At 37.2% G+C, this 24,354-nt stretch overlaps 1 long non-coding RNA gene across 1 annotated transcript; it reads left to right on the plus strand.

The window, feature by feature from the left end:
* On the plus strand, positions 1 to 7,262 carry LOC119872483. Its single transcript, XR_005361833.1, has 3 exons — positions 1 to 62; positions 6,262 to 6,387; positions 7,124 to 7,262. It is a non-coding gene; the product is annotated as an uncharacterized LOC119872483 (long non-coding RNA).
* The last annotated feature ends 17,092 nt before the right edge of the window (positions 7,263 to 24,354 follow it).

The following is a 24,354-nucleotide window of genomic DNA, read 5'->3' on the forward strand; positions in this document are numbered from 1 at the left end:
GATCCCAGGTCTCCAGGATCACACCCCAGGCTGCAGGCGGCACTAAACCGCTGTGCCACCAGGTTTGTATTTAAGAGGAAATTGAAAATTCTGTTGTATTACTACTGATCATATTCTTTTATATAAAACCTTTGTACATCTCTAAATTTCTCAAATTTTTATCCTGAAAAGCTGAAACTACTATACCTTTTGAGCTGCCTGAAAGTAACACTTGGACTAATTCTGGTGGTAGCAACCAATGTACAGAAAACACATTAAAGAAAACAAACTCTACTCGGGAAATAGTCTGATATCTCATATATAAGTGTGATCAGTGGCAAGGAAAAAAATAACCTGTGACATCAGCAACCATGCTCAATCTTGTCTCAATAAAACCAGAAAATTGAGGATGAACATCCAAAATGATCCTTTACTCCCTGGAAAATGGCCAAGAGATAAGCTGAGGGAGGTCTTTCTCTACTTGCAGCCAGTCTGATCTTTTTTGAAGACAAATCTTATGTCTTTCATTTGCTAAAAATTTCCTACTGCTCTTAGGATAAGACAAAATTTGTAACACAAACTGCAAGACCTTGTATCATTTAGCCTTGAGAAGCCACATGTGGGTATACAAAATAATTAAATATTGTTTAAATAATTAATTAAAATGTAAAATAAAACAACAACAAAAGATATTAATACAAATTTGAGCTTGGAGGAAAAGAGAGTAAAATTCCTAAGAAACAAAACCAGGAGCTGAAAAACAAAACAATAAATACAATGTTTTGGATCTAGGGAATTATCATACAAAAAATAAATTCAAACAACAAGGCATTTGGGTTCTGATATCCATGTTGGGACAGAAGAAAAGACCTTTGATGCTTAAGTGTGTAGTAATTGAAACTCATAGATTTATATTAAACCAGTCTGTTTTCTCAGTGAAAGAGAGACTAGAAAAATACTGTTCAATAGTTCATGTATATGACAAGGAACTTTATCTTTGCTCAGAGTTTAAGGTTAGCAAAGAAAATATATAAGAACCATATGGGAATTTGGAGTCAGAATTTAATCTATTTGATGAAAGACTCGCCATGCCAAAAAAATATGTAAAAATTGTTCCCAGTCTGGTTTCCCTACATCTGATATCTGGCAGAAACAAACCTAAAACTGTTCTGTGTCAACCCTCCCACTAACAGGACCCAAGAACTGTCACAGAAAAACCATAATCCATTGAAGATGAATTCATGATCAATAATTACAGAACACATGCAAAAATGATCAAGCATAAGTAAGAGTCAGAAGATACAACAAAAGGATTTGTATCTCAAGCACTTAAGATAATATGATACTCATCAACAGATCATAAAATAATTATATTTAAGATAATTTAAATGACAATAGGAAGTAGAAACTACAGAGATATAGAGGACACTATAAGAAGAAATAAACACTTGAAACTGAATCAGATGTAGTGGGTAAGAAAGGGAAATATAGTCACTGAAACATAAACCTAAATGGATGGACTAAACAACACACTAGACACTGCTGAAGAGATCGTTAATAAACTGGAAGATAGACTGGAGGAAAGTATCCAATTATAGCATAAAGGTATAAAGGGCGAGAAGAGTGAAGGAAAGTTACAAGATATGGAAGGTAAAATGTGAAGATCCAGTATATATCTAAAAGAAGTTTCAAAAGGAGAATACAAATAAAATGGGGAGAGGCAAAGAAATTATGGTTGAGGAGTTTTCAAAATTGATGAAGACATGAATCCTAAAATCAGAGCAAGCCTTAAAAAAATAAATAAGAGGAAACTCACATCTTGACCTGTTTTGTTGATAAGCTCAGAACACCAAATGCAAAGAAAATCTTAAAATCAACCAAAAAGAAAGGACAATTACCTCTAAAAATAGACAAACGGTAAGGAGAGGCCTCAAGTGATATCTTCAAAATAATAAATTGTTTTTCAAGAGAAGGAGAAAAATACATATTTTTAGAATTTCGAAGACTGAATTTAAAAAATATTCTCAGAGAAAGAACTTCTCAACAACATACTTTGAGGAGGAAATTATACTCCAAAGAAATGAGTGTTGGCAAGAAAGCACTAGGAAGCAACGAAATTAGTAAGCATGTGAGTAATTAAAAAATAAATGGAAATAAATTCTGACAAAAATAGCATTTATGTTTAAAGGGGCTATTCAGAGTTTAATAGTTGTAAGTCCTGATTCTCTCTTAAGACAAAAGATTTAGGCAACAATTAATTGTAGACTGTTATGTCAAATATACATGATAAAATTTCATGTTAATAATTAAAAGACTTGATATAGAATCTGTCAATTTGCACCAATATCAGGGAAAAGAGGGGAATAAGATAACTCAATCCAATAGAAGTCAGGAAAAGAAAAACAGAAGCTAAGTTAAAGCATTTCAAAATTGAAATCAGTGTAATATATTTTGAAGTTATTTTAGTCTTATTAAAGTGAATTATATCCATCTAAACCAAGAATTACAATAAATGTAAATTAATTTAGTATATCCATGTGTGTATATGTAATCCACAGAGATTAGAGGAATCATAGTTATGTTAAAAAAAAAAAAAAGAGAAGGTGCTACAAAAAAATAGCAGACAATGAAAGACTTGGGAATTTTAAACAGGTGATTGTTGAAATAAAAATTCAGTGAATAATGTGATTAGAAAGAACAGCTCTCACGTCCAAGCTAGTAACCAAGGCATAAAATTAAAGAAATTTCCCATAATGTAGAGTTATTTGTAGACCTACCATATACCACAGAATACATACTTTGTTCCTATTTTGTGCCAGGCACTGCTCTAAGAACTTGACATTACCAAATAATCCAATAAAATACTATTACCCCCACTTTATAGATGGTAAAACTGAAGCACAGAACAATTAAATAATAGACATTATAATTTTTAACTCAAAAAATTTCTCTTGAGTTAAAGTAGTTGTATATTTTGATTAAAAGAGCCTACCACATACAAGCATAATAAATGGATAAAATGTCTATGCCTATAAATAGTTCTGAAAATAAAGAGAAAAACCAAGAACGCTTCCAGAGTGGAAAATCTGGTATCTTACAATGAAATGAATATCAGATTTCTCTTTAGCCTCGGTGAGTGCTAGAACACTATGAAATAATTTCTTCTCCACATTTTGAAAGGATATTGGTTGAAATTATCAGTTATCAAAGACCTAAAGAAAGATATAAAGAAATTTTGAGAATATGCAAAGCAAATGAAAAGAAAATTCCATGCACTTGTGTGAAAAAGTTGTGAGTACCTACCACAGAAAACATAAAAACAAAAAGGATGACTGAGATAGAAGAAGGAATGGCAGCAAGAAGAAAATGATTTTTTTAAAAAAGAATTCTATTGGACTGTGAGATTGAATCATTCCTCTTAAATATTAGAGGATTGGTTATATAAAAATTGCATTCCTTTTTTACATGTCCATGAACATCAGTTATTCCTCCCATGTTTAATATTTATTATCATAATGTAAATGCACTTTTTTGAAGATCTTATTTATTTATTCTTGAGACACATACAGAGAGAGAGAGAGAAAGAGAGAAAGAGAGGCAGAGACACAGGCAGAGGAAGAAGCAGGCTCCACGCAGGGAGCCTGATGTGGGACTCGATCCCAGGTCTCCAGGGTCACACCCTGGGCCGAAGGCAGGCGCTAAACCGCTGAGCCACCCAGACTGCCCTGTAAATGCACTTCAGATACACTTATGGTACCATACTGGAAAAAAAAAATCTGTGAATAAGTGGGTCTGCACAGTTCAAACCCATATTATTCAAGGTTCAACTGTATATGGGAGAAAGTAAGTATAGACAATGTCCCTCATGAACATAGATGCACAATATCTAAACACAATTGTACAAATCTAATTCGACAATTCATAAAATGGATAATACATCATGACCAGGTATGATTCATCTCAGGAACACTATATTTATATTTACATTTACACTTAAATATGTATATATTTAAGGAATAAATTTGCAAATAAATTACAAAGTGAAATGAGCAGTGCTTTTTAATGTTTTCTATTATCTTTTTTTTTTAAAGTTTATGTACATAGTTCTTTGCACAATCCTGCAAATCCCTGAGCACTTTTGAAACAGAGGGAGAAAAATATCATAAGCATTAAAAGGTGTCACTGAGGCTAATGTAACATGAGTCTCGGCTCTGGAAGAGTTCGCCCTGAGTTAGTCTAGCTGAGCCAATTAAGCACCTGGCGGTGCCTTGAGTTAGTCTAGCTGAGCCAATTAAGCACCTGGCGGTGCAGGCTCTGCGAGCACCAGGGCTCTCAACAAGCCACCCTGATGCTTCAGAGACACCTCCCATGCCACTGCGGGTTCTGAATGCTGGGGACCAGAGGAAGGCAGATACATGGTGATTAGAAGAAACAAAGAAGAGGCAGGTATTACTGGAAACTTGAGAAGAGCTTTAACAGAAGTGCTAAAGATGATGTTTTTAATGCTTAATTTACTTTTATTTTCAGAATTGCTCCTAGAATTGTAAATCATTCTCCTTTATTTTTAGTACAAAAGATTTTTTAAAAACTATCTTTATGGCACTCCTGGGTTAATGGGCCTCCCACTTTACCTTTTATTCTGTTAGATACCAACGAAAATGTCAGATATTTCTTTATAGTCATTCTAGAATAAAATAATAAATGGTTAAGTTAGTTTCTGAAGTAAAATCATACATTGCTTTTAAAGTTTAGTTTCCACAAACTGCTTAAAATTCCAACTAAAATTGTATTATACCTTTCGGTGAAAAATAGATGGTTGGATTAATTTTTATAAAAGTAACTAAAAATTTAAATAATCCATATACTCAAAAATCTTTGTTCTTTCAGAAGCATCTTTAAAATTTATTTTTATAATCACCTTGAGCTTACCCCTTTCTGAAGGTCTTGCATAGCCTACAGGCAAATGGAAGAAAATTTTGATGGGTGGGGCAAAAAGACTCTTACCTGCCAAAGCCTAGAGGAAGAGAACAGTGGTTCCATAAAGCAACTGGCTTTCCAGACAAATGTGATTGGTCTTTATATTGTAGCTCTTTTGTGTGAACTTTTTAATTAGCTGTTTACAGCACAGTGTTAACGACACAGTGTGAGCATTTATTGAGCAAGACAGAGGTATAAAGAGAGAAGATCCATGACCATAAATTGCACCCAAACTCCATTCAACTATCTTATAAACCAACATTCCTGCTTATAAAGACAACCAGGTAGCAAGATACAAATGGCCCAGGGCAAACCATCACTATGATCAGAAAAACACTCAGAGTACCAACCCCCTGACTGAGTCTGCAGCATTGCCACATTAGAAAAGAGCCCCCTTTATGAAAATCGATATTATCTCCTTAATAACTTGTAATACCCCATTGTACACATTCCCCTTATGTTTTAATGGCAATACATCACCATAATAATTATTATTTTATTAAAAATACTTAAATAGGGGATCCCTGGGTGGCTCAGCAGTTTAGCGCCTGCCTTCAGCCCAGGGCATGATCCTGGAGTCCCGGGATCGAGTCCCACATCCTGCATGGAGCCTGCTTCTCCTTCTGCCTGTGTCTCTGCCTCTCTCTCTCTCTCTCTCTCTCTCTCTCTGTGTCATGAATAAATAAATAAAATATTTAAAAATAAATAAAATAAAAATAAAAATACTTAAATATATTTATCAGCACCCTATATTCTGCTCTCAGAAGAGAAAAATGTGTTTTTCAAATATTCCTAGGCTTTGTTAATTTTGAGCCTTCCAAAAATATTATTTTATTTTAATTCCCTCTGCTAATCCTGACATTCAATGTGTACTTTTAATCAGAAGCACATCTATTTTTTTAAAGACATATTTATTTATTTGAGAGAGAATAAAGAGAGCAGGGGAAGGGGGAGAGGGAGAGGGAGAGAGAATCCTCAAGCAGATTCCCCATTGAGTGCTGAGCCTGGCACAGGGCTTGAACTTACAACTCTGAGATCATGACCTGAGACAAAATCAAGAGGTGGCCACCCAACCAACTGAGCCACCCAGGCGCCCCAGCATAAGATATCTCATTGGTAGATAACGTTTGATGCATTTATCTATCACACTGAGACCACAGGCAAGCCTTAGGATCATGCACTCGATATGTTCAAACATAGATTTAACACTAGGCTAGACTTTTATTTGTTCTATTTATTTTAGTAAACACATAGAAATTATGTTTGGTTATGGTTAATTCAGATTTTTCTATATTCGTGTCATAGGCCAGATCCTCTGAGAAGCAAGATAAAGAAATCAAAAGGGCAAGAGTTGTATCAGATGAAATGCCTGGTGAGAGAAAATGGAAGGAGCGAAAAGAACTCAAGACTGCGACACAAGTCTGACCCCAGGTGAGGAAATGCAGAGGGAAAGAAGGAGGAAAGGCTGAATGGAAGGAAGCATCCTAGATTGCCATGCAATCTAATGGAAGTTTGAAAATGGTTGGAAGTCTTGAGCCAAAGTAGACCATCAGAGGCGCCCTCATGTTTTCAGTAACAGGCCTGCCTTAATATCTCTGTCACCTTCTGTCACTGGCTGGAGAAGTGCAAACATGGCCGTGGGTCTCAGAGGGCAGTGCCTGGGGCCCTTGGCCAATTACAATCCCCATAGTTGGAGATCAGCAAGGCTCATCTTCAAGGCTGCCACAATGGTCTGCTGTTCAACTTTTGGAAAATATTTTTCCAAAGTTGTGAGATGCATAATTTTGACAAAATCAAATCACTACAACCACCTTTCAAAGTGACATCTTCTGATTAGAAGAAAACATGTGGTGTCAGGTTTTAAAAATCTCACAAAGATTCTAATAGGGGCCACTGTTAATGTATTAGTGTTACACAGATCAATTATGGTACCTGATGCTACCATAATGACATGTTTCACTTCAAATATTTCTCATGGCGATTTTAAAGAAAACTGTCTTGATTTAAAACAAAATGGTGGAGATCTAGAAATTTAAGATATTTTTGGAGATAGTTTTATAAAGCAGATAAGAAGATAAGCGATGCAATGGAACCAAAATGATATACCCTTTACTTTAAAATACAGTATTTTAATCGGTCACCTTTCTGATTTTATTTGCTTTTCCAGAAGACCTGTGAATCTTGGGGTATCTAAAAGAAAGATAAACTTCCACATAAACTTGCCACAGAAATTTGTGACATCCCTAGAAAACACCATCCCAAGGAAAGAATTAACGGTATTAAAACATCTCACCCAACCCTGCACTGATGACTAATCTTTTTTTAGAATTTTATGGTTTTCAGCAGGTAGAGAATAAAATAAAATAATAAAATAATAAACCTTTTCTGTAAGTCTTCCGCGTGGAACAAAATAAAGCTTGCTAAGGCAGCCCGGGTGGTTCAGTGGTTTAGCACCTGCCTTCAGCCCAGGGCATGATCCTGCAGACCTGGGATCAAGTCCCATGTCGGGCTCCCTTCATGGAGCCTGCTTCTCCCTCTGCCTGTGTCTGTGCCTCTCTGTGTGTGTGTCTCTCATGAATAAATAAATAAAATCTTTAATAAATAAATAAATAAATAAATAAATAAATAAATAAATAAATAATAAAGTTTGCCATATGTCCCCTATGCATTTAATAATGCACACCTACCAGTTTAGGTTCACCAGTGATTTTTATCATTGGTTCTATTGTAATCATTCTTAGGTTGTTATTTCTGCCTCCAAAAATGTCCTTGTTTTTTTCAAAATTATAAACATCAGGTGATTTGTCATGTTCTTTAAAAATGAAATTGAGGCAGAATTAGCTCCAGGGAGCCCAGGCCGCCAAGGCAGGAGCTTCTGGGGGGAGCCTGGCCCTGCTGGGGGGCAGGGGGATTGCAGGCGAGTGAATGGGGCCGCTCGAGGGTCCAGGAGCTGGTGACTGGGGCAGCTAATAAAATGTGAAGACACCTGGCTATTTCCTGACCAGCCAAAACTAAACAAAACAGAGAGCAAAAGTGAAATTATTCAGTAAACACACACAGGGTATTTTAAGACTTTATTAACATTTTTCTCAATTTGCTATAATAAAATATTTAATAGTGCTTTAATTCCTACATATTTTAATGCATTTGCCCCAGATTTAACGTCTCAAATCTCACTCAAAGCAAGGACTCTTGCCTGCTGTTTTTGTTTTAAAATATTCTATGAAAACATACAAATATTGTGCTTTTGTTCTGCTTCTAGGATTTATCCTAAGGAAATAATCCAAAATGGTAAAAAATAATGCGCTCTCAGATGTTCTTTGAGAATACTTATAATATTGATATATTAAGGGAAATGACAACATTAGAGAAATGTATGATTATGATATATCTACTCAATATAATATGAGGCAAACTTTTAAAATTTTGTTTTAAAATTATAAGGAAACATGAACAAGGATAATGGTATCTTATATTAAATGATATAAGTTATATATAACACATAAGTAGCCCTATTTTTTTAAAAATCCTAAAAATACTATCAGAAACAAATAGCACTAGGATTGCATTTATATTGTTGAGCTCTATGTTACTTAATATTTAGTTGCCCATATTTGGTACCATCACGACGTTGCTTTTCAGAATGGAGGAATGATTAATTTATATCTTCTGGAAAATGAAGAATCGCAATACTTTCCAGTTCATTCTATAAGGCCATCATTGTTCTTGTACCAAAACTTAAGGAAGACATCACAAGAGAAAACAACTAAAGACCAATATCCCTCATGAATGTAGATGTAAAATGTTTAAGTAGAGTACTACAAATCTAGTTCAACAATTTCTAAGAAAAACAATATATCATGATCAAATATGATATATTCCAGGGATTTAAGGTTGGCTTAATATTAAATATCAACCAACATAATTAACCATAATGACAAACTTTAAAAACATTGATTATGATTATCTCAGGAGACATAGAAAAAGCATTTGAAAAAAAGCCTACGTCTGTTCCTTATAAAAACGCTTACCAATCTAGGAACAGAAGATCTCCTCAGTCTGATACTAGGTATCTATAAAACATCTACAGCTAACATCATATTTAATGGTGAAAGGCTGAATGCTTTACTCCGAAGTAAGAAACAACAAAAAAGGACGGCCACATAAAAGATCTTGTTCATTTGTAGTCAGCGGGCAGGCCGGCTGTGGGCTAGCTGGGCTGGCCTCAGATGGGATGGCTCAACTCCACTTCACGGGATTTCCCATCTCCCAGGCCGCTTAAGGGAGGGTCCTAAGAGAATTAGCAGATATGTTTAAGGCCTTATGCCCTAGGATGACACTGGGTCACTAGAACCACATTCTATCAGTGAAGGAAAGGCACAAGGCCAGCCTAGGTTCCAGAAGAGAGGCCTGGATCCATGGAGGGATGGAAAATTAGGGCCATGTTTTGCAGTCAGTCTATCACCTCCCTCTACATCTCTAATTTTACATCCTTCCACAGCAGCACCTACAATAAATCCCTCAAACCTGCCCTTCTGGTGTAAACTCATCCTCTTGTGTCCTCACTTCCCTCCTATCTGGCTTAAATGCAACAACGGTCAATCATTATCATCAGTTCCTTGCATTCACCCTCAACTCCAACTCCTGAGATACAGGCTGGTCTAAATCCCAGCTCGAGTTCAATGCTCCTTTCTCTGGACTTCACTCCTGTGTTCCTGTTGCTGGAGAACGAATGCACAACGACACTGATTTGTCTGTCGTTAAATTCAAGACCATGAAGCTCATTAAGGTCCACGCTCTGCCACCATTCCCTCCTACTTCCCAAGTGCCTTTACTTTGCATCTCCCAGAGATTTAGTTCAGGCCTTCTCTCTCCTCAAACCTCCAACACTAGCTCTCCTACGGTCTCTCTCAGCTGGAGACGTGTTTCCTACTTCAGAGAGACAGTAGGAGCGATGAGAAGAGACCTTTCATCTTTTCATGCCTCATCTGCCACCGATCAGCATCTCTATGTCCTTGTACCACTAGAGATGTAGAGATGTACCACGAGAGATTCGTACCCCCACCTGCTTGGGGAAGCCAAACCATCTATTTGCATCCTAGCTTCCATTCCCTCTTTTTCCTTTCCTGCATCATTCACTTCTCCCTCCCATACTAGGTCACTCCTATCATCAATAAAGATCTTCAGAAACAATTTAAAACATCAAAGCATCCTACTTCCTTTGTCAAAGACTTCACTGTCTCCTGTTCTCTTTATAGAAAATTCCCAAAAGTTTTACCTGGTCTTTCCATTTCCAGGTCTGCCCTTCCATTCTCTTTTACAAGCACCTCCTTAGGGCTCCCATCTTATTTCACCTCCAAGAAACATTTGGCATGGTTGTGATGTCTTTCTTAAAAGTTTCTGTTTACTTGTCTGCCTGTACATCACTCTTGTTTTTTATTTTTTTTTTTTTTATTTTTTTTTTTATTTTTTTTAATTTTTATTTATTTGTGATAGTCACAGAGAGAGAGAGAGAGAATGAGGCAGAGACACAGGCAGAGGGAGAAGCAGGCTCCATGCACCGGGAGCCTGACGTGGGATTCGATCCCGGGTCTCCAGGATCGCGCCCTGGGCCAAAGGCAGGCGCCAAACCGCTGCGCCACCCAGGGATCCCCACTCTTGTTTTTTAATACACTCCTCCCTAGACTTCTAGACTTTTGTACTTGTTGTTCCCTCTGCCTGGAATTCCCTCCATCAAATACCAGTATTTACTATTTACCCTACCTCCTTCAAATCTTCGCTCAAATTTAATCTCAGGGAGGCATTCCCTAACTACCTTATTTAAAATCCATATCACGTATGACGCAGTGGCACTCACCATCTCCCTTAACCAAATCATATCATTATTTCCATTCATTCTATGTATTTATTTTTTTTCTGTGTCTACTAAAATGTCAGTCCTATGATAATGGGGATTTTTTTCTATCGTCTTCACTTAGAACAGTGTCTGACATAGAGTGAATATTCATTGAATGAACCTGATGAATTTAAATTATTTCACAACAACTGAGAAGAACAAGTGTTCCACAGGGATCATCATCATGTTCTTAATTTGAAACCTCAATTGTCATCATTCTGACAACACATGCACATCTTAACTCACAAATAGCTTAGTTTAAGACACCACAAAGAAGTTCAGATAAAGATATAAACTTCATATGGTACAGTCCAGGGAGTGGCTCCCAAACTAGATGACCCTGCACTTCCTTTTAGATTTTAGATTTGTTCAATCACAACCTTCAGGAACAGTGCCAGAGAGTCAGAATTTTTTTTAGAAGAGCTCTGGGTAATGCTAATGACTAGCTGGATTTGGGAACTCCCACAGTTTTCTCTTCACCCACATATTTAAAAACTTGGGGAAGCATGTTATTATATTTTTATAACCAAATGCAAATGTTTTCAGCATTGTACATTATACATTAATTATTATTCCATTACTTAAAACAATCACAGCTGTTGTTTTGCCAGACATGTCACTGAATAAGATCACTTTTTGCGCTGTCAGACCTTATGCTATCCGTCCAAATGTGTTGACATTTAACATCACCGAAGGGGAAGATTCTATCTTACTGTGCAGAAAGCATCTCCAGTCTCCTCTCTAGATTTCTCTAAAACACTTACATTGGTGCATTACATTTAGGGTCAGCTCCATTTCCTTTGGTGAGGGAAGTTTGTCCTAAACAGCAGCTAAACTTTGTGATTTGCTTTCATCGTTCTTAAAAGAGGAAAACAAACTCAAAATTATAAAATGTCCTAGTCTACATACACTAATAAAATCAGCACAACTTTTTGCTTTAACCTCACCTTTCTAATCAACGGGGAGAGTTTAGTTGCAGGTCTTCCTATGGTTTCCAAGTCATCCTCTTCATAAAGAATGGATGAGGCTAACCCTGAGTGGGATGGAGAAAACTGGCTTCAGACCCAGGAAAGTGTGTTCATCTTATCATGTGACCACGATGAACGGTCAGACGTCCAATGCCAGTGCTGACACACGGATGGAGGCACTCACATATTCGGGATCTCCAAAGTAGAGCTGCATCCTCCTTTGAATTCGGTACTTATTAAATTGTAGACTCACCAATAAATTGACATACAGTGAATCTACCTTCATCTCCTTCATCTCCTTCCTTTTGGAAACTGTTTACCTGTGAAACTCATAGGAAGTCATGGTCTCAGGAGCAAAACAGATTTAAAAATATAAGAAGAACAAAAATAGCTGACTTTTATTGAGAGCTCACTATGCACCGAGCACCGTCGTCAATGCTTTAAATACGTTACCTCATTGAATCTTATGAGATATGTATTATCTTATTATTGTTGGTGTCTTCACTTTACCGTGGAAGAAACTGAGGCATTGGCAGATGAAATCATTTACCTGACCTCATACAACCCATAAGTGACTGATCCAAGACTCTGCTCCAGACCTGTTTGACTGCAAGGCTATCAATCACTTGGCTAAATCTCCTTGCTCTGATGTAAATTTAATCAAGGACTTTGTAGGTTTCAAAACATTTCTCTTAAAGAGATATTGTCCTGAAAATCGAGAAGAAGACTAATTCTTCTTTATTCAACTTGGGTCCACTTCAAGAGAATTGCCAAGTGTCTGGGAACACAGAGAGGAAAGGGGGCTTTAAAGAAAAAACAGACCACAGCTATAAAGAGTCAGATGGCCAACATCTGGACAGCTTGTAGTCGAGCTGAATTTGCTGCTGTGTGAATTACAAAGGTATGACAAATCTTTTACTCTGTTCTAATTTGGCTCAGCCGGCTTTGCCTTCAGTTTTTTTGGCACAGTTTCCCACATTTGAACTAAAATGCCCTTTCATGAAGCAGTGTATTGCTGAGGATTATCATGCAGACTTTCTGTTTTGTTTTCCACCTCACTTTGTTTATGTGCTGCAGGGGAGGGATCTCATAATGTTTGATGGCCCTTTACATCATATTCTCTACCCTGTGCATAGAATGCTCCTTCTGCATAAACCTTTGCAGTTATACAGGGATTTGGTATTTGAGTCTGGTTCTGCAGGACACCTACAGGAGTCCTCTTTCTGCTTACCTCTTTAGATAGTCATGGGCTGAGGGCCTCTTGGGGAACTTTCTTACAAACATTGCTTCTTAAGCGGTGGCCCCCCTTATGTTCAAATGCATCAGGGAGTTTCTGTGGGCAAATTAAGGTTCAAAGCAGATTGTAAGTCTTGATTAAATCTTTCTATTACTATTATTGGTTTTAATTCCTACATAGGAAACAATTCATGTTATGATGTGCCAGGAAACAGAGTGGCAGCACCGATAATATTGAATCACAGAGGAAGGGCCAGACAATGAACTGAGCACTTTGCATGTATTACAACGTGTCGTTCATGAAACTGTGAGGTGGTCCTACAGATGAGGTGGCTCCGACTCTCCACATCTTATGTAAAAAGTCAGGTATGGAGAGGTAAATGAACTCAGAGCACACGGTCCTGGAGTGGCGCAGATGCAATTAAAACTCCAGTCTGTCTTATTTGAAAGTCATCATTTTTGACCATTTATATTATATGGACAATGGAAGAGATCAATTTGCATTACGCTGGGTCAGGAGTCGGTTAACCCTTTGAGACTCTGGATAAGTGTAATAAGGAAAAACAGGGAGAAAAGTAATAAATAGCCCATTTCTTCCCCTATAAAAAATAATGTTGAGGAAAAGAACACACTTAAGAGACAGGAGACACAGGTTCTAATCCCAACGCTATCGGACAAAATTTCTACTCATGTGAATTAGGGAAATTGCTTCACCTCTCACAGGCCTGGGTGTTCTCATTAAATAAGCTTCAATTCTTCTTTCAACTTAGGACTCTAACTAACTAGATAACTACTGTGAGAGTATTCTATTTATAGATATGTGACCCCAAATTCCTTTTATGCAAACATTAAACTCTCCTCACATGCCCTCTAAGATTCCTTACTTCCTAAATGTATTTCTAACATCATTTCCATGTTTGTGCTTAGAACTCTATTCTGAATGGCACACTCTTGAGTTGCCATCCTTGTTCCATCGTATGCTTGAAATTTTGTCTTAGATGTACTTTGCTTTAAGAGATAGTTTGCAACTTTCCTCCCAAGAGGATACTGTTTTTTGTCTCAATGAAAGACACTTGGGAGCAAAAAGAAATGGCATGTATGGTTTTGTCATCTCTCAAGCATCTAAGAGTTACCCCCTGCAACGAGGTATAATTATTCACCAATCGCCACCCCTGAGTTAACCTACTTCCAGGTTTATAATGACCAGATTGGGTTGCAGAGGTGAGCAGGTGAGAGTTTGGCAGCGGTCTTAACCTTGCTATGGAATTCTAGAAGCCTCCCCAGGGACTTCCAAAATCCTCCTATTCCTAAACTATTTTTTCAGCAAAGTAGAAGAGATCTGGGGGAGACAGCAGGGGGAGAGAAGATGAAAAAGCAAGCAGGAGGCTGATCAAGAAATTGTCAGAAAGGACAGCGACTTCCCCATGCTGAGAAGAAGTAAAAGATAAACCGCTTGAGATGTCCAACTATTGAGGTATGGGGTTATGATAAAAGCAATGAAATCCTTCCCTACAGATAATAGAAAAGTTTAAAGAAGGCGAAGAATCAAGTAGAGAAACAAGGAAATTACAGGCTGTTCTCACTTCCAAAGCTCTTCTAATGTCTTAGCACAAAAATGGATGTGATTGTACAAGCAATGTGGGAGAAAAAGCCCATCTCCAATATTTCAGGAGACTTTATTTTTAATTTAAAAAAACTGCAATGAGAAAAATACTTAAGTAAAATCAACTTACATAAGGATTTTTATTAAAAACAACAAATGACCCTAAATTTCTAACGCCCATTAAATCCTTCTAAAATCTAAATTTTGAATCTTTCTTGAATTCTATGTTCTTAATGCAAATGTTCATCCTCATTTTGTCTGCACTAAAAATCTTTATGATAACCAATGCATAGATGCATTTTTTTCTAGTTGGTTTTAATGTTATGTTTGTAATTATTTAGATCACAAAATGGACATTTGGACTTTAGTTAAAAATTTAATTCCCTATAAAAACAGAAAATTCAGGTCTGATTTCCATTATTTAGATTTAGATGCTAGTCTCGAAAACCATAGTCCACTGTAACTCAGAAAAAGTATCTATCAATAATTCAAGATGCAGGAGCTTCTGGCTGGCTCAATCAGAAAAGCGTGCAACTCTTGACCTCAGGGTTGTGAGTTTGAGCCCCATGCTGGGTGTAGACATTACTAAAATAATAACTCAAGATGAATATTTATCAACTTTAAAGGTTGAAAATATTTTTAATGTTTCCATAAGCACACAAACAACATTGTACAAATATATTTCTATCATTCTATCTACTTATCAAGCTATTCAAAGTTTTGTATTTTAAGATGGTGGAATTCTTAGAAATTTATTTTCTCTTTGCTTTTGTGCATTGTACTAACTTTCCAAAAGACAAATGACAAATGTTACTTTTGTAATGAGAAAAATTAAAAATTTTTTCTAATTTGTCTATTTTTAAACATTTTAAAATTATATTTCATTTGTCATCTCTAAGCTATCTTGATATTTGTTACCTGAATTATACTTACTGAAATAGCTATGTAAACTGGTGAAGGTGAATAACATTTGCTGTCAGAATATCTAAATATCAGACACAGTTACTAAACAAAGAAAATATACATCTGAATATTAATAATATGAAACAATACAAAGGAAGTGACAATTTTGCAATACTCAAAAACTGTCATAGCTCTTTTGATGAGGATTTACTGTGAATAGCTGGCCTGACAAAGATATCTGTAAACAGTGAGGCTTAAGAAAATAAATAGCAAAAATGATGCACTGGAATCTTAGAATTATTCTTCTCATAAAAATAGGGTTCAGATGACCTTTCGGGTCTTTTCCAACTCTAATAGTCTTAGTACACATGACCCTTGAACAACACAGGGTTGAAATGTATGGGTCCACATAGAAGTGGATTCTTTTCGATAAATACACTAGTACTGAAAATATATTTTTTCTTCCGTATAATTTTCTTAATAACATTTTCTTTTATCTAGCTTACAATATATAATACATATAACAAACAAAATATGTTAATCAACTGTTTATGTTATCGGAAGGCCTCTGGTCAGCAGTGGATTATTAGTAGTTACCTTTTGGGTGAATCAAAAGTTACATGCAGATTCCCAACTATGGGATTGGTGCCTCTAAGCCTACACGTAGTTCAAAGATCAACTGTATATAAATTTAGATTCAGATTCAGTTTATTTTGCAAGCTGAAGAGTCTAAGAAGGAAGCAAGTTCTGAAAATATGCAACTGAATGCCATTAATTCATTTTTAGCTTTTATACTTGAACTCATGAAATAAATGTAATTTGTGTTTTCAGTACTTAAGAAATCATCCATCAAATAAAGATTTGTCAAAATGTATTTGGGGGAAAAATAATTTTCTCTCTACTCTTCTAGGTTCCTGGCTGATAAGTAAATAAAAGACAGACTCACAGTGAAAAGAAACCCAAACAAACAGAAGTTTTAAAACATGTATACTTTCTGTATAGAACCAGGAAAATGGAATTAACTCTCAGAAATAGCTCAGACCATTACCTTAAATACCACTTTCAACTAAAGACAAAATAAGGATGTTGGGGATTGAGGAGCCACTAATGGGAGGTTACCAGGAAAGAACAGTGAACAGAGGTGTTCAGATTTGTTGTGCCTTCTCCTTTGGTAAATTATAGAGATGTGATCATCTGTTGTTTCTTAAAAATAATCAGCCTAAAATAATCCTTACACCAAGGAGGCATATTTTGAGGCACAAATTCTGCCCCAAAAAGTCAGAATGAAGGTATCACATTCTATTCCTTCATTAAAAAAAAAAAAAAAAAAAAATCGTGTGTCAGGGCACTGGGGTGGCTCAGTGGGTTAAGCATCCACCTTCAGCTCAGGTTTGGGGCCCTAGGACTGGAGCCCCCACATTGGGCTCCTGCTCAGCGGAGAGTCTGCTTCTCCCTCTCCATCTGCTTCTCTCCTGTTCATGCTCTCTCTCTCATGTTCTCTCTCAAATAAGTAAATAAATAAAATCTTAAAAAAATTTTTTTTAAAAATCATTGTGGAAACAGTCCAGGAAAGTAATAAAATGACCCAGTGGATTCAGTGGTTCCTGTGAAGATTGTTTACAAAGATTGCAGCCCCTTACCTTGAGATGATTAATGCTGAAGCTCAAGATTGATTAAGAAAAATAACTAATATTTGAAACCTGAACAATATAGCAAGAGACATAAAAAAGAGAAAATACTATTTATCTGATAGAATAAAAACGCAGTTTGTTATTCAACAGAGTCTATAAGCTGAAAATTTAAATACAGTATGCCATGTTCTATAAAAGCAGTGTATATGAAAAAACATTATAAATTGAATTTTGGTAAATAGTGTCATATTAAATGTATGGGATGAGCTTACTATCTAAATTTGTCGGGGGTGGGGGTGAATGGGTGCCAGGCACTGAGGGGGGCACTTGACGGGATGAGCACTGGGTGTTATTCTGTATGTTGGTAAATTGAACACCAATAAAAAATAAATTTATTATAAAAAAATAAATAAATTTGTCTTACTTTTCCAAAGACAGTCTTTTTCAAAATTACCAATTTTTCAAGTGTTAGGTTTTGTATATTAGTGTCTCACAATGAGGCATTATTAGAGATTTAAAGGCTTCCATCAAGTCATGTAACAACTGGTTCTTAATAGGTTATAAAGAATAGTTTGGGATAATTTTTTTTTTTTTTTACCTTTTGAATTTAGCTTTCTTAGGAGACTTTTGTGCTCTCCCAGAATAGTTCTACGTTATTAAAGAAACCTGTCCTGAACCAGTATGGCATTTAAAATTCTTACTGTTCTACTTTAATTCTCAGCTTTATTATTTTCACAAAAAAAAAAAAAAAAAAGGGAGAAGAAAAAACCAGCCGATGGAGATGCTTACAATAAGCAGATTATCTTCTCCCCAGTTAATTTTGTAATGCAGGATGCTTTTGCATCACCACAAATACAGAAAATGAAAGAACAGGCATTCAATCTTTCACTGTACGTGCCAGTCCCCGTGAAAGAGATCCTGCCAATTCACATCACTTCAAATGGAGGATTATTTTAGATACATTTATCACCTTTTCTAAAATGTCAAAACTGTAACTATTTCCAAAGATACCCTGTGCCAGGCACCATGCAGTTTTTACCACTTCAAACTTCCTAAAACCCCAGGAGAGTCCATACTACTTTCCTTGGACAGAAAACTGAGGCTTAGAATGGTTAGGTCCATTCTGCTGACACATGACTGAGGCAGGTTTATTGGTCTTCCAAAGTCATGCTATTTCTTAAAATATGGCCTTTAGACCGTCTGGATAAAAACCTCCTAATTTTCCCTAAATATTTAAAATGCAGATTCTTCCCACCCACCCCCCATCCCCACCCCCACCCCCGGTCTTATCTAGTAGGTCTGGCTTGAGGCTCAGGAATCCTTTTTTTATAAGCTCCACCTATGACTCTTCTGTGCCTGAAGTTGGACAACTACACCTTACGATGCACTTTCTCCTTTGTTCTCTTGGCCTGATAAACATGTGTATTTGGATCACCCCTCACTTCTTGTATCCTCTCCCCTTTGTGCTCACATTGGCTTGTGTAAATATATCTCCCCCTTTGCCAAACAGGCAGGACAGGTGGGAGCACTCCTTTTTTGAGCAGATATGAACATTACTCCAGAAAAAAAGTACGGCTATCCATTGTCCTAGTATACAGCACCACCTTCAAATAGGTGGCATTGACCCAGCACCAATATCTCAATGAGAAAATAAGTGAATTCATGTTTCCTAAGAATATGGAAAAGAAACTACTTTCCATCCTTCTTTTGCACTCCCATCTGCATCAAGCTTCCCTGCATTTGGTAGATGGCAGCAAGCATGACTCACACAAGGGTGAAAATCTCTTCAGCTGCTCTGTTGATCTCTGAATGATAAGACTGATTTTTTTTCGAGCTTTTGTTTTCACCTCTTGGCTTTTGGTGGATTTAAAAGGCATACATTTTGCAAGTGCCCAGCATTATAATAGATGCTGAGACTTTCTTATCAGGGAGTAGAAAATAGAAGTGACACACCAACAACAAAATGTGAGCTGGTAATGTAGTAAACTAACCGTGACGCTGAGGAAGGCAAAGAAAGGACATTCTTGGAGGAAGAAAGGTGAACCTTGGATTGGTGAAAATAGCAGGTTTCTACAGGTGGAAAGAAGATGGCAGGGTTGTCTGAAAAGGGCAAAACCATGGGGTGGACAGGGAAGTATGTGGTTTAGAGAGTGGATGGTAAGGAAGTGGCTTGGCTGTAGAATAGGAATAGATGAGGTCAGATGTATCAGCACGTTTATGGAAGCGTTCATCAAATAGCTGTTCAGAACAAGGTCCTTGACCTCTTGTGTCAAAAAGCTACCTGTCAAATCCTTGAACATCTGGGATCATCATAGGAATCTATCAAAAAAGATGCTGGGAGAGTGTGGAAAAGGCTACCATTCCAGATACATTCTTTTCTCAGGCATGATTCCTGATAAATGAAGGGACTGGAGCCTGGGGATGCAGAACAAATTTTTTCAAAGGCCTTTCAGTTGACCATGAATCATGATTTACTGGTTGACAATCACTCACTAAATGCTCACTCCCAAACAACATTACAGAGTGTGTCCTGATCTAAAAATGAATGCCTTTCTAGTACTGTTATTTTCTGGTACTATTGAAATTTCTAGTGGAAGCTCTTTATCCAGTTTTTTCATATCTGCTAAATAAAATATTGAAAGGCCTCCTCTACCATATAATCTGTATGATTTCCTTTGCATCTTAAGGATAACTGGACAGTTTTCTTTTCCCAGAGATGTTATTACCAACAAAGAATTTTAGATCAACAAAAATAGAACAAATTTAACTTCTTAAAACCTATTTCCAACCTTCAGAAAAAATTAAAAAGTCTCATCCAGCTAGTGACATACCATGCTTTCTACAGAAATCCAATGTTATTATTAGTCAGTGGGCAGCTATATTGCTCAGTTAAAGATGACCTTCTGTAAATCTTCTACAATCAGATTCACCCCGAGTCCATTTAACTCAAGTTGGCAGACTGTGGTCCCAAATCATTCATCATTCTTTTTACAGAGATGATAAATTACTACCTCCCAGTTGTCCAAAGTTTTAATTAACAGCATGCTCATTATGGACAGTATAATTTATATACTCTTTGATCAGGTCAGAATCTTTGTCTTTCAGTTAAATAACTTATTCAGTACACAAATTTGAAAGTAATACTTCTCTCAATGCTAGTGAAAGTACCTATGGTTGCCCTAGAAGCACATCTTCCTTGGAAGAACTGGGAGGTGGTAAGTGGTTTGGATTTAGAGTACATGACCACATGGGATCCATTAAAACAAGTATCACCAAGCTTCCAAAAATGATATGTCGTATGCAAGCCAATTTTGTTGGTTCTTGTAATAGAGGTGGTACTGTCCAATTAGAGTAGGATAAGCAGACAAAGGTGTGTGTGATGGACTAGAATGCTGATGACTGTGTCCCTTGGATTTTTTTTTTTTCTGCATGTCTTTCAAGTACAGGAATCAGCTGCCTTTGTTTGAGACTACCATTTCAAGGGTGTTCATAGCAAACACTTTTGGAAGGTAAAGATAAGAGCAAAGGGTGGATATATATACTCCTCAGTATAAAATATTTGGGTTCTATAAGCTTAGGGCTCCTACTCCAACCCAATGTATGTGCAGGTGTCATCTGACCCTTTTCACATCTCCCGGTAGGAATGGGGGTTCAGAGGAGATCAGGGAATGTAGAGCAAGAAAATGCTGATACTCCAGCTACTGCTAATGCTATGAGTAATAAAGTCCTTTGTCTTTGATTCACCAGTCTTGTGTCTGCTCCCAGCTCCATGTAAGTGGCAGGCTAACTCGTTTCCCTGCAAGTAGGGTAAAATCTTGGAACCTTCCCAATTTTTGACATTAGAGTAGTCCTTTAACTCTTATGAACAAAAGAAGCTCTTTGATGTGATTATTTGTCATTTACAGGAAAGAAAGAAGGTATTTTGGCAGGTCACTTAAGTGATGAAGACTAAACTCTAGTTTTGGGGTTGTTTTGTTTTGTTTTTTGGGTTCAGTCAGTTGAGCATCAGACTCTTGGTTTCAGCTCAGGTCATGATCTCACAGGTTGTGAGACTGAGCCCTACCCTGGCACTCCATGCTCACTGGGGACTCTGGTTGAAGATTCCTTCTCTCTGCCCCTCTTCTGACTCACACACATGCATGTGCTCTCTCTGTCTCCCTCTCTCTCTCTAAAATAAGTAAATAAACCTCTAAAAACAAATTCTAATATTTAATAAGTGCTTTCTGTGATCAATACTTCTATGAGACTTAAAAGTCAGGACCAGTTCTATCTTTGATAAATAAAGCTTGGGATGCTAATTCTGAAACAAGATCGGTTTTGACTCTAAGGCAGAATTTTGTTTTTGCCTGTTCTAGCAAGCCATTCCAAACCCTCTGCTTTGCCACCTTCACGATAGAGGATAAATACCACTTTCCGTAAAACCAGGACAAGTTCAAGCTAATAAGGTAAAACTGCAAGTTTACTGGGGACTATAGAGGGCACTTCCTTTTTTATTTTTATTAACAGAAGCAAATATGACAAGTGCTATACTTGTTTTCCTGCCTTGAACATAGATATGATACTGAGAGCTGCTGGGGAAGCCATTTCTTGATGCTGAGGAAAATTCATGAGAATCTAAGGGATCATTAACTGACCTCTCAGCCACATGGCCAACAGCAACATTGTGAAAACAACAAATTCCCATTTATTTAGGCCATTGTAAGTTGGTTTTCTGTTACTCATAGATGAGGGATTTCTAACTACTCTTCCCTTCTAGTTTTTTTTACCTGTAAAAGAGATAATGGGCTTGCTTGCCCTGCTCTTTGAAGTTTATGCTTTGTTTGGAAATCCAAACTCAGAATGCAAGTGCTGCAAATGAATTTTATTTGTTCCAAAATTTGTCAATGAAAGCCAGGAAAAGACCAATGAGATAAAATATATATTTCACTGCCACTAAATATCCATTCATAATGCTTAAAATTTGAAAGAGTTGGTAGGAGATTTAAGGCAAAAAGCAAACATGAAAAAGTACTTGCAAATATTTACAATTCAATAAGAATTCTGAGAAAAGGGGGGGTGTCAACAAAAGCAGGAAAAGAGATAATAAAGAAAGCAAATCTTAGCAGCTTCAAGGAGTGTAGTAAGCCAAAAAGATACTCACATTAAATCCCTGGAACCAATGAATATTACCTTCTATTGTAAATGATATTAGGTTAAGGATCTTGAAGAGGATCCTTACAAAATAGAGGTAGGAGACTGGACACAGACTCATGGTGGAGAAGTGATGTGAAGACAGAGGCACTCACTCCAATGAGTGATGTGGCCACAAGCCAAGAACTAAGGAATGTTAGGCAGCCACTAGAAGCTATCAGAGGCAGGAAATAGACTCCTTCTAGAACCTCCAAGAAAGTGCAGGCCTGCCAACACCTCAATTGCAGATTTTCAGCCTCCAAAATTGGAAGAGAATGTTTGTTGTTTTAAGCTACCAGGTTTGTGGTAATTTATTAGCTCTGGGAACCAATACAAGGAGTTAATTGAAGGGTCAATGTATGATAAAGGAATCTCCTGATAACACATAGAATAAATAAATAATTTCATTCAATTTTTAAAAAGATTTTATTTTAGAAAGCATGAGCAGGGAGAGGAACAGAGAAGAGAGGGAGAAGGAAAGACTCTCAAGCAGACTCTGTGCTGAGCATGGAACCGATGTGGGGCTCGATCCCATGACCCTGAGATCCTGACCTGAGCTGGAAACCTAGAGTTCGACGTTCAATCAACTGAGCCGCTTGGGCACCCCAGTGATTTCATGCATTTTAGCAAATGTTTGCTGAGTTAACCACTGTGTGATGCCCCAGTTTAGAAGTTTTAAGATGAATAAAACATAATTCTTGCCTTTGTGAAAACTCAATGTGTGAAAGAAGACATAATATTTACATATATAATTGCAATATGAGGCAGATGTGATAAATCCTTTAAAAGTAGTACAAATGAAGTCTTCTAGGGATATGAAACAACTTCTATCCTTTGGAGATCTAGGAAGCCTTAGTGACCATTTTGGAAGATGGTAGAGTTTGAATTAGACTTTGAGGAGTGGACACTGGAGAAGAAGGACCCCAGGGCAAAAGACATCTTGAGTAAAGACAAAGACAGGCACTTTCAGGGGATCCCTGGGTGGCGCAGCGGTTTAGCACCTGCCTTTGGCCCAGGGCGCGATCCTGGAGACCCGGGATCGAGTCCCACATCGGGCTCCCGGTGCATGGAGCCTGCTTCTCCCTCTGCCTGTGTCTCTGCCTCTCTCTCTCTCTCTCTGTGACTATCATAAATCAAAATTAAAAAAAAAAAAAAAAGACAGGCACTTTCAGGGAAGAGCTATACAACTGCTCCAGCTAGAACAAAAATTGTGAGGATCTTTGAATGCCATACGAGGAATCTAGACTTTCTTCTGTATGTGGTGGGGAGTCATTGCAAGCTTTTGAGTAGGAGCACTGCATGATCATTCAGCTCTCTGTTTATAGTGACAACCCTGGTGGCAGCATATGGGACAGACTGGGCAGAGGGCAGAGAAATCATAGGGAGGAGAGCTGAGAAGCAAGCAGATCAGCTAAGAGACTATTGTAATTACCTGAAAAAGGGCCAAAAGACCTGAACAAAGCAGAGGCAATGATAATGAAAAGGAGAAGATAAACTCAAGGAACTAGTAAAAGTAGAGTTCTTGGAATAAGAATTCTGAGTGAGCATGTAGTAAAATAAAGGAGAGAGTGAAACATTTTTAACTCTGAGTAGCTGGTTTTTTGTTGTCTGTTACTGCAGAACAAATCATCCCAAACCTTAATGGCTTAAGATGAGAAACACCTTATTATGCTCAGATATCAGATATCCATTGCTGCGTAAAAAGCCACCCCAAAGTCGATGTCACAAAACAACAATTATTTAATTGTACTGCTAGATTATGTGTACTACAAGATTATTTATATATTTTAGCTTGCTCAGTGCTTTACTGAACCAAGGCCTGAATAGATAACTCATCAAGGCCTTCAAGCACAGCCTCCACACATCCTGAGAATTGGAATCCAGATGTGGCTCTGCCCTTGATTTCATTGTTTCCATGACATTTTGTCTTGAATATTTCCAAACCTTAGAGTGTAAAGATTTTGTCCACACAGACACACATGTGCTCCTGCC

Source organism: Canis lupus, chromosome 7, assembly GCF_011100685.1.
Source record: "Canis lupus familiaris isolate Mischka breed German Shepherd chromosome 7, alternate assembly UU_Cfam_GSD_1.0, whole genome shotgun sequence".
Classification (NCBI taxonomy): Eukaryota; Metazoa; Chordata; class Mammalia; order Carnivora; family Canidae; genus Canis; species Canis lupus.